The 11,943-nt window shown below is 48.5% G+C and overlaps 2 non-coding genes across 2 annotated transcripts; both read right to left on the bottom strand.

Annotated features, from left to right (window-relative positions):
* Positions 1–469: 469 nt before the first annotated feature.
* TRNAS-GCU lies at positions 470–551 on the bottom strand. Its single transcript has one exon. It is a non-coding gene; the product is annotated as a tRNA-Ser (tRNA).
* A 10,268-nt stretch (positions 552–10,819) lies between these two features.
* Positions 10,820–10,893, bottom strand: TRNAI-UAU. The gene has a single exon. It is a non-coding gene; the product is annotated as a tRNA-Ile (tRNA).
* Between the last annotated feature and the right edge of the window lie 1,050 nt (positions 10,894–11,943).

The following is an 11,943-nucleotide window of genomic DNA, read 5'->3' as shown; positions in this document are numbered from 1 at the left end:
TTCATTATGTTTGCATTTTCCCCTGTTCCCCCAGTTTTCTGTACCTTTACCCTGACTACACTTACTTTGTTTGTGCCAGACCACCTTATCTCCTCTTTATTTTATTTACAGCACATGAGGAGGGAGGCTAAATCCACTGGTGATAGAGACAGGAGGAAGCTGAGTTTGTATCTCCTGAGAAAAGGGGCTTTTTCCTTTCCTATTTCTCCCCTACCATTTCTAACGTTTTCCTTTGAAGCGTTGCCTTATTCAGCTTGCGGTAACATTACCTTTTGAGATAAAAACTACAAAATACAGAACTAGAGACATTTTTTAGAAATTTGGGATTTAGACATTTTATTTAAAGCAAGGGGGGGTGTCCAAGTTTCTGAGAAGGTTTTTGTTTGCAAGAAGCAACATTGTTGGGTCTGTTATTGTACCAAGGCGGGAGATGGTTGTCTATAAAAGAGTAATCAAGACTAAAAGCCTCCGGTGAGGATGGGATTCGAACCCATGTGTGCAAAGCACAATAGATTAGCAGTTCAACACCTTAACCACTCAGCCACCTCATCTGAACTGTAAGATAAAGGGACAGCAGTAGAAATCTAAGGCCAACAGAGATAGGGACACTAAGGAGTTTCCCAATACTAAGCGTAAGCAGGGTCTGAATGAGCTCCCCCCTCACATCTAGTGAGGAGCTGGGGAAAGACTTCAGGAACAGACCATGTTTGCACAGACACACCTACTCTGCCTAACTATGCAGCATGGTGGGGCCACTTCCCCTAAATGACCAGCTTGGGATGGTGGTGGGTTAGAAATCACTTTAGGATTGAGTGGAATAAAATGTTTTTCTCCTTCCTGTATGAGTGAAGGGCAGCAGAACATACTTAGTCCGTCCTGATGGAGGGGTAGGTGGGTGAGGAATAGCTTTTATTGGACTGCAGAGAAGTGATTGAGGATGTCACCCTAAAACAGTGGTCCCCAAACATTTCACACTGTGCCCTCTTAGCCATGGCTGTGGCCCCTCGGAAGCCGCGATCAAGAACTGGGGCTGGGAGTGGGGCTGTTGCTTGCTGGGGAGAGGGGTGCAGACAGCGGTAAGGAGTTGAGGCTGGGCTGGGAGCCAGAGGCCCAGACTGAGGGTGGGGTTGGGGAAGAGCTGGGACCAGTATCTTAGATGCCTATATACAAATGCGAGAAGTATGGGTAATAAGCAGGAAGAACTGGAAGTGCTAATAAATAAATACAACTATGACATTGTTGGCATCACTGAAACTTGGTGGGATAAAACACATGATTGGAACGTTGGTGTGGATGGGTATAGTTTGCTCAGGAAGGATAGACAGGGGAAAAAGGGAGGAGGTGTTGCCTTATATATTAAAAATGTACACACTTGGACTGAGGTGGAGATGGACATAGGAGACAGAAGTGTTGAGAGTCTCTGGGTTAGGATAAAAGGGGTAAAAAACAAGGGTGATGTCGTGCTAGGAGTCTACTACAGGCCACCTAACCAGGTGGAAGAGGTGGATGAGGCTTTTTTTAAACTACTAACAAAATCATCCAAAGCCCAAGATTTGGTGGTGTTGGGGGACTTCAACTATCCAGATATATGTTGGGAAAATAACACTGCGGGGCACAGACTATCCAATAAGTTCCTGGACTCTATTGCAGACAACTTTTTATTTCAGAAGGTTGAAAAAGCTACTAGGGGGGAAGCTGTTCTAGACTTCATTTTAACAAATAGGGAGGAACTTGTTGAGAATTTGAAAGTAGAAGGAAGCTTGGGTGAAAGTGATCATGAAATCATAGAGTTTGCAATTCTAAGGAAGGGTAGAAGGGAGTACAGCAAAATAGAGACAATGGATTTCAGGAAGGCGGATTTTGGTAAGCTCAGAGAGCTGATAGGTAAGGTCCCATGGGAAGAAAGACTGAGGGGAAAAACAACTGAGGAGAGTTGGCAGTTTTTCAAAGGGACGCTATTAAGGGCCCAAATGCAAGCTATTCCGATGGGTAGGAAAGATAGAAAATGTGGCAAAAGACCACCTTGGCTTAACTACGAGATCTTGCATGACCTACAAAATAAAAAGGAGTCATATAAAAATGGAAACTAGGTCAGATTACAAAGGATGAATATAGGCAAAACACAGGAATGCAGGGGCAAGATTAGAAAGGCAAAGGCACAAAATGAGCTCAAACTAGCTATGGGAATAAAGGGAAACAAGAAGACTTTTTATCAATACATTAGAAGCAAGAGGAAGACCAAGGACAGGGCAGGCCCACTGCTCAGTGAGGAGGGAGAAACAGTAACAGGAAACTTGGAAATGGCAGAGATGCTTAATGACTTCTTTGTTTCGGTCTTCACTGAGAAGTCTGAAGGAATGTCTAACAAAGTGAATGCTTATGGGAAGAGGGTAGGTTTTTATTTTATCTTCTAAACAGAGCAAGTTAAAATCACTTAGAAAAGTTAGATGCCTGCAAGTCACCAGGGCCTGATGAAATGCATCCTAGAATACTCAAGGAGTTAATAGAGGAGGTATCTGAGCCTCTAGCTATCATCTTTGGAAAGTCATGGGAGACGGGAGAGATTCCAGAAGACTGGAAAAGGGCAAATATAGTGCCCATCTATAGAAAGGGAAATAAAAACAACCCAGGAAACTACAGACCAGTTAGTTTAAGTTCTGTGCCAGGGAAGATAATGGAGCAAGTAATTAAAGAAATCATCTGCAAACACTTGGAAGGTGGTAAGGTGATAGGGAATAGCCAGCATGGATTTGTAAAGAACAAATTGTGTCAAACCAATCTGATAGCTTTCTTTGATAGGATAATGAGTCTTGTGGATAAGGGAGAAGTGGTGGATGTGGTATACCTAGACTTTAGTAAGGCATTTGATACGGTCTCACATGATATCCTTATCGATAAACTAGGCAAATACAAATTAGATGGGGCTACTATAAGGTGGGTGCATAACTGGCTGGATAACCGTACTCAGAGAGTAGTTATTAATGGCTCCCAGTCCTGCTGGAAAGGTATAACAAGTGGCGTTCCACAGGGGTCTGTTTTGGGACCGGCTCTGTTCAATATCTTCATCAACAACTTAGATGTTGGCATAGAAAGTACGCTTATTAAGTTTGCAGACGATACCAAACTGGGAGGGATTGCAACCGCTTTGGAGGACAGGGTCAAAATTCAAAATGATCTGGACAAATTGGAAAAATGGTCTGAGGTAAACCGGATGAAGTTCAATAAAGACAAATGCAAAGTGCTCCACTTAGGAAGGAACAATCAGTTTCACACATACAGAATGGGAAGAGACTGTCTAGGAAGGAGTATGGCAGAAAGAGATCTAGGGCTCATAGTGGACCACAAGCTAAATATGAGTCAACAGTGTGATACTGTTGCAAAAAAAGCAAACGTGATTCTGGGATGCATTAACAGGTGTGTTGTAAACAAGACACGAGAAGTCATTCTTCCACTTTACTCTGCACTGGTTAGGCCTCAACTGGAGTATTGTGTCCCGTTCTGGGCACAGCATTTCAAGAAAGATGTGGAGAAATTGGAGAGGGTCCAGAGAAGAGCAACAAGAATGATTAAAGGTCTTGAGAACATGACCTATGAAGGAAGGCGGAAAGAATTGGGTTTATTTAGTTTGAAAAAGAGAAAACTGAGAGGGGACATGATAGCAGTTTTCAGGTATCTAAAAGGATGTCATCAGGAGGAGGGAGAAAACTTGTTCACCTTAGCCTCTAATGATAGAACAAGAAGCAATGGGCTTAAACTGCAGCAAGGGAGATTTAGGTTGGACATTAGGAAAAAGTTCCTAACTGTCAGGGTAGTTAAACACTGGAATAAATTGCCTAGGGAGATTGTGGAATCTCCATCTCTGGAGATATTTAAGAGTAGGCTAGATAAATGTCTATCAGGGATGGTCTAGACAGTATTTGGTCCTGCCATGAGGGCAGGGGACTGGACGCGATGACCTCTCGAGGTCCCTTCCAGTCCTAGAGTCTATGAATCTATTAATGGCTATTAGCCATCCTGGGTAAGGAATGGTATCCCTAGCCTCTGTTTATCAGAGGGTGGAGATAGATGGCAGGAGAGAGATCACTTGATCATTACATGTTAGGTTCAGTCTGTCTGTGGCCCCTGGCATTGGCCACTGTTGGCAGATAGGTTGCGGGGTTGGATAGACCTTTGGTGTGACCCAGTATGGCCATTCTTAGGTTCTTATGAAGGGAGGGGCAAAGCCCTTTGGCAAAGTTTCTGTAGTGTAGTAGTTATCACGTTTGCCTAACCCACAAAAAGTCTGTGGTTCGAAACCAGGCAGGAACATGCTGGCTTATTTTCCCAGCTCCTAGTGGCCTGTCCCTGCGGTTAAGGGAGCAGCAGTGATTTCTATGCTCAAAAGGTCTCTTATACTTCCCCTCCCTCCTGCTTTTGTCTCCTCTCCCTCTCTGAATACCTGTGAAGTGGCTTTCCCCCTCCCCCTCCCTCCTGGAATGCTTGTGGGATGAAGGGGCTGGTTGAAGAGCAGAAGAGCTCCTAGGTGGACAAGGTCTCTGGGACTCTAATTAGGCAGCACTCACACCCCCAGAGCATGGACACTGCCCAAGGTGGAGTGTGACCCACCAGATGCAGCCAAGTCATCTCTAGTCGCAGGCCATGAGGAGCAGGCCCTTAAAAGGGGAAGGGGCCCTGTGCTCAGGGATCACTCACAAGCTTGTACCTCCAGTGAATGCCCTTCGCCTGGACCACCTGGCCAGTGGTTCTCTGTGTTGTATTTCATTGTGCCTCAGGAAGATTTACCTTCATCCCACCATCCATCGCGGCGCTGTGGGACACTTACCTTGCTGAATCCTGACATCTCCAGTGCCATGCCAGTCCTGGGAGCATGAATATGCGAGTGTGACACCCACCCATCTTCTTTGGAGCTTAGCTGTCAGTATAATAAATGTGCTGCTTTCTGCCAAACTCTGGGGGTGTCATTAGTCCTCCCTACGCTTACTAGCTGGCCTAATTTTGGGTAACACTTGTGATAACCCCAACCCCTGCAGGACAGAGTGTGGGGAAATGAGCTGAGAAAAAGCCTTGCCATCAGCAGGGGAAAGCTAGAGGATCTGGACCAGTCACCATTTGAAGCCTTGTAGCTTGGCCTCCTCTGCCCTGGGAGGTTGGCCTATAGCGGCCGGCTCTTCCTGCTGGCCTCCTCTGTGTGATTTTCCAAAGGAGAAAGTGAGGCAGCAATGGGGCAAAAGAGGAAAGTTGAGCTGAGGAAGGCAGGGCAGAAGCTAAGTGCCTCAGTGCGGCTAAGTGGGGTTAGTAGAGCACCACCATTCATTCTGCAAAGCCAGGGAAGGTGCGGTTGGCTGCTGGGAGGCAGAATCCTGTGCCTGCCTCTTGGCTTCCCAGGGGTGGCTACTTGCAGCCCAGGAGAAGGATGGTTCTGGGTGAAAGGACGACAAGCAAAGCTCTGGGAGGAAATTTGGGTGTGGGGTGCGGGGTCTGTGCTGGGGGAGGAGGTTGGGGTGCGGGAGAGGTAGCGCTGACCCCCGGCACTGCATCTCCCAAAGTGACCAGTACACACAACCCTGCAGCAGCAGCTCCTAGGTGGGTGGGGCCAGGGGGTCTCCATGCGCTTCTGCCTTCAGGCGCTGCCCCCAGAGCTCCCATTGGCTGCAGTTCCTGGACAATGGGAGCTGTGGAGTTGGTACTCGGGGCAGAGGCAGCACATGGAGACACTCCCCCCGCCCCAGGGGATGCTGGGACATGCCAGCCACTTCTGGGAGCGGCATGCAGGGACGGAGGCAGAGTGGGCAGGGAGCCACCTAAGTGCTGCTGGCACATCTCTGCACACCCATGGGGGGAGGGGAGCAGAGGACCTCCATGTGCTGCTTGGGGTAGGGGCAGAGCACAGAGCTGCCTCCCCTCCCGGGTCTCTTACAGGAGTGGGTGGGTGGGATCTTTTGGCCTGCAAAGTGCAGCAGGTCGGACTAGATGACCACACTGGTCCCTTCTGACCTTAAAGGCTCTGAGTCTAACAGGGAGAGGGAAGTAAAGGAAAAAATTTTAAAAAATAAACCAAACATTGTAATACCAGGATGACTCCAACTGTTCATTGTATAGTCCTGCCCCTTTTTTCCTCTGCTGGGTGTTTAATGACCTGCTGGGATTTGGGACACTGATTCTCTCATTCAATTGCTAAACTGATACAATGTGACTGAAATTAAACCAATTCCCAGGGGAGAAAACATCACCTGATTGCATGGGCTGGGAATTCAACCCGAATCCACTCTTTGGAAGGCAGCTATGCTCACCACTATACCACCAAACATCTGCAAAAAGAGCTTCTCCTATATGCCACTTATGCTTGTCAAATGAGGTTAGACCAGCATTGAGGAGATTTTCTACCTGATAAAATATACTGGATTCTCATCACTGAAAAAAGAACACCTCCATCTTCACTTGGGTTTGAACCTCAGCCTTTCAATTAGCCACCAAAGTTGTTAATCACAGGGTACGTCTACACTACAGGATTATTCCGATTTTACAGAAACCGTTTTTTGAAAACAGATTGTATAAAGTCAAGGGCATGCGCCCACACTAAGCACATTAATTCGGCAGTGTGCGTCCATGTACTAAGGCTAGCATCAATTTCCAGAGCGTTGCACTGTGGGTAACTATCCCATCGTTCTCACAGTCTCCCCTGCCCATTGGAATTCTGGGTTGAGATCTCAATGCCTGATGGGGCATAAACAGTGTCATGGGTGATTCTGGGTAAATGTGGTCACTCAGTCCTTCCTCCGTGAAAGCAATGGCAGGCAATCATTTCACGCCCTTTTCCCTGGATTGCCTGGGCAGACGTCATAGTACGGCAACCATGGAGCCCGTTCAGCCTTTTTTCACTATCGGCGTATATCTACTGGATGGTACTGACAGTCGCAGTACTGCAACGCTACACAGCAGCATCCCTTTGCTTTTTGCAAGTTAGCAAAGATGGTTACCAGCCCTACTGTATCATCTGCTGCTTTGCAAGTTGGCAATGACAGTTACCAGTTATACTGTACCGTCTGCTGCTGTCATTGGTGCTCCTGGCTGGCCTCAGTGATGTCAGCTGGGGGTGCATGGACAAAAATGGGAATGACTCCCCAGGTCGTTCCCTTCTTTAAGTTTTGTCTAATGGAGAGTCAGTTCTGTCTAGACTATCAGCCAAGCCCAGAGAGGCAAATGGCCACTCCGGGTCACAGCCCCAGAGATCCCACAGAAATGATGAGCTGCATGTCATTCTAGCCTCACTCATTGCTTCCCTTCCTCCCCTACCCCTCCTGGGCTACCGTGGCAGTTATCCTCCCATTTGTGTGATGAAGTAATAAAGAATGCAGGAATTTCAAACAACACTGACTTTATTGCTTCTGCAAGCAGAGATCAAAGGGGGGAGGGGAGCGCAGCCTCCAGCTGCTAGGATAGTCCAGGCAGGACTGAATGTCCATTAGACAAAGCTTAAAGAAGAGAATGAGCTGGGAGTCATTCCCATTTTTGCCCAGGCACTTCTGGCCGACCTCACTGTGGCCAGCCAGGAGCACTCACGGGATGACAATGACAGATACCAGTCCTACTGTACTGTCTGCCGTCTGCAAGGGAAGGGAAGGGAAGGGGATGCTGCTGTGTAGCGCTGTAGCACCATGTCTGCCAGCAGCATCCAGTAGACATACGGTGACATTGGAAAAAGGCAAGAAAGGATTTTTTTTCTCTTTCCTTTCACGAGTGGAGGGAGGCAACGACATATACCCTGAACCACCCACGACAATGTTTTTGACCCTTCAGGCTTTGGGAGCTCAGCCAAGAATTCAAATGGTTTTCGGAGAGTGCGGGAACTGTGGGATAGCTACAGTCGTCAGTCGCCCCTCCCTCCGTGAGCATTCATTTTATTCTTTGGCTTTCTGGTACGCTTGTCTCAGTTCCTTAAGTTTCAGCACTGCATTGAGTCCCTGTTGTGGCCTCTGTCCATCATAGCCTTGGAGATTTTTTTCAAATGTTTTGGCATTTCGTCTTTTGGAACGGAGTTCTGATAGAACAGATTCATCTCCCCATACAGAGATCAGCTTCAGTATCTCCCGTACGGTCCATGCTGGAGCTCTTTTTTGATTCTAGGACTGTATGGTCACCTGTACTGATCAGCACTCCACGCTGGGCAAACAGGAAATGAAATTCAAAATTCAAAAAGTTCGCAGGGCTTTTTCTGTATACCTGGCCAGTGCATCCAAGTTCAGATTGCTGTCCAGAGCGGTCACAATGGTGCACTGTGGGATAGTGCCCGGAGACCAATACCATCAAATTGCAGCCACATTAACCCTAATCCGACATAGCTATACCGATTTCAGCACTACTCATCATCAGGGAAGAGTACAGATACCGGTATTAAGAGCCCGTTATACTGATATAAAGGGCTTCGTTGTGTGGACGGGTGCAGGGTTAATGCGATTTAATGCTGCTAAATTGGATATAAACTCGTAGTGTTGACCACGCCAGAGAGAGCAGCAGGTTTCCCCTATTGTTTCCTGCTCTTGTTTTCTTGACTAGTTTCTCTTCTGCACCAACTAACACTTTTACTTGGTGAGCCTGGCTAGTTCAGTTGGTAGCACAGCAGACTGATAATTGGAGGGTCCAAAGTTCAAGTCCCTAGTCAGGTGATGAACTGCTCACTATATCTTCAAAAATCTGTCTTTCTGGAGTCGTCTTTTATCTTGTTTTTTCTCTTCAGGATTTTGCCTTTCCTAAGAAGGGCCTTTGTGGGGGTGGGGATTGAAGGGGCAACTTCCTGACATCCCCCCTGTCCTCACAGCCTGGAGGAATAAAGGCCTCTGAGCATATAGCATGTTCCTCCCCTGCACACATACACACAGAATATCCCTAAGGAATTAGAATCGCCTGCTGCCTTCCCCATCCTGCTGGATCCCCAAATGAGGATACTCTTCAGCCTAAACCCATGTCCCCTCTATTCCCAATGCCCCTCAGACCCAACCCTCAGTCCCTCCTATGCTCACTGCTCCTCACTCCCAACCAGAGCCTGCTCCTTTTCACCCTTCTCCTCTGCCCCAATCCACAGCCCCCTCCTATTCCCAGTGCCTCTCAATCCCAACCCACAGCCCCCTCCTATTCCCAGTGCCCCTCAATCCCAACCCACAGCCCCCTCCTATTCCCAGTGCTCCTCAGTCCCAGCCCACAGCTCCTTCCTTCCCTCCAGCAGCAGGTGCTTCAGACCCCCTCAGGAAGATTTTCTTGCAAGGTTTCGTGTATGAGTCTTCATGTGGATTTTACAGTATGTTGGAAATATGTTGGGTTGCTTGCCAAAATGATCACTTTTGGCTGGTGTTGGATTCCCAGTCTCCTTGTTATTGGGACAGGAGAAATAAAGGGTTGTTGTCCTTGTTGTGTGAATCGAGGGCAGCAGAACTGTGCTTGGCAGACCCCGATGGAGGGACTCACCCTCAATTCAATAGCACTCGCTAGGCAGGGGACATTGGTTCCAAAGCCAAGTGGGCTGGGGTCTGAGTCCTCATAGTAAAATTTAGGTATTAGACCAACTTTAGGACAGGGTGGCTGTGGAGGGGCGAGTGAGTCCCTAGACAACATAGTGAGTACGGTGCCTTCTTATTTTCCCCCTTTTCCACCCAGGATGGCAGATGAACTCTACAGAGGCACCTCTGGGCTTGCACTGACTAAGGACAACAGCTGTGAGTGGGGTGCAGAGAGGGGATGGCTCATGTTAAATGACTTTTGGTTGCTGGACTTACGAACCGTAGGGAAAAGGACAATGCCCAGCTTATTTGTGGGTGGATCTTTTCCTCGTGGTTTAGGTTTATGTGTTGGGGCTGCTGACATGACTTCTGCTAACCCTGGGCTTGCATTGCAATGTAGACGTACCCTGAGAGTGCAGCTATACTGAGATAAAATCCCTGTGGCCCGGCTGGCCTGGATGATCTGATTTGGGCTCCTGGGGCTCAGGTTGTGAGGCTAAAAGCTGCAGTGCAGACATTTGGGCTCAGACTGGAGCCCAGGCTCGGAGACCCTCACCCCTCGTGGGGTCTCGGAGGCTGGGCTCAAGCGCAAGTGTCTACACTGTAATTTTATTACCCTGCAACACAAGCCCCACAAGCCTGAATCAGCTGACCCAGGGTTTGAGAATAGTGACTTGGGTGTGTTAATGGCTGTGTAGACGTAATGCTAGGCTATGTCCACAGTGTAATGAAACACCCAGAGCTGCCCCATGCCAGCTCAGGCTCCTGGGGCTTGGGCCGTGGGGTGGTAAATTTGCAGTGTAGACGTCTCGGCTCAGGCTCAATACCGGGGTCTGGGACCCCACAAGGTTGGGAGGGAGTTTAGCAAGCCAAAAAGGTAAAACGGCAGTGGAGTATTACCGTGGACTCAATGGCATTTCTCCACTGGTCTGTCTGCTTTGGGACAGGGACAATGACATGTCCTGCTGCATTTGTTATTTCAAAGGGCGGTTTAGGATTTTCATTCTCAGACACTGGGCACAAAGCAGGACTCAACCCTCGATGCAAACTAAACGAGCTGCCCACAGATTCTGGCAGCCACAATGAGCATTTGGTGTGAGAGCTCAGATCTGCCCCTGTCCCAGAGGGAGGAGGTCATCTGCAAGGGGACTGGACCACTAAACTATCAGCTCCTAACTCCCAAACTTTCAGTAACTCTATTATCAGTGGCTGTGAGCATAATTTAAACCATAAGAAAAACCACACTGGGCTAGACCAAAGGCCCATCTAGCTCTGAATCTTGTCTTCTGACAGTAGCCAATACCAGGTGCCCCAAAAGCTACTCCCCCAGGCACCACTGGGAGTTGAACCCAGGATCCCCTGCTTATAAGGTAAGTGTTTTAACCAGCTGAGCCATGGTGCCTGCATGTAGCTAAAACACAGTGTCTGACCACACCTGACTCACTGACATCTCCACCAGGCCCTGACAAGCTTTGCTTGTGTTTGGATTCTGCAAAGCAGAGGAGCAGATGAGGTTTTCCTTGCAAGCTGTGCGTGTGTGTGTGAATCTTTGGCCAGGTCTGCACTACAAAGTTATTTTAGCATCATCACATTGCTGAGGTGCGTGAAAAACACACAACGCTCCCTCGGTCACCAGCTTTTGGCTGGTGCACACACTGCAATGCCACGTCTGGCCACAAAACTGCCCTGTTTTGGTGACAAAATAAAACCACCTCGACGAGAGGCCTAGAGCTTTTTGCAGCAAACTTAAAGTGACAGAGTGCCAGTTTAGATGCTGCCGTTCATTATATAACCATAACTGGCCTCCAGCAGTATCCCACAATGCCATCTGTGAACTCACCTGCCCTGCATTCTGCTACAGAGCCATGGGGCCCTCCCCTTTCATAGCTCCAGGAAGTTCTGACAGCTGAGCCTGCTGCTCTGCTCCGGCAGCCAGGAGCAAATCTCTGCCATGGATGCTGCTCACTCCCACCCTGCAAACATAGAGCAGGTGGCAGGAGCTTCCTTACAGTGGGGGCGGCGGGGCATTGGCATCTGAACTCTGACACCCCCATGACACCCCTTCCCTCGAGAAGGCTCTTACCTTCTAAACAGGGATGGCTGTTTTCTAGTAAAATCACTAAAAGGGAAGGAGAAAACTTGAAAGAGGTTCCTCCTGGCGCTCACGTCTGTGAACCCGAATACTCTCTCAGTCCTCAAAGAGAGACCTGAAGAAGGAGACTTGCTGAAGTGAAGCAAAGCCACAGGGGTCTCTGAGGTTTCCCTGGCTCCTTGCCCCGTCCTGCCTGGCTGATGTCAGCATCTCTCTGTGAGGTCACCATCTCCCCACCGCCTTGGACCAATAGTCTGAGGTCCTGCAAAAGGCCTTTATGATGTCACTGCCACACCCCTCCCTTGCTGTGCCAATGTCCTGCTCCTGGCCAGGCCCTTTGGAGGTCTGAGCTACTCCCTA

Source organism: Gopherus evgoodei, chromosome 9 (assembly GCF_007399415.2).
Source record: "Gopherus evgoodei ecotype Sinaloan lineage chromosome 9, rGopEvg1_v1.p, whole genome shotgun sequence".
Lineage (NCBI taxonomy): Eukaryota > Metazoa > Chordata > Testudines > Testudinidae > Gopherus > Gopherus evgoodei.
The sequence above is the reverse complement of the archived record's forward strand: the minus strand, read 5'-3'. Positions and strand labels throughout refer to the sequence as shown.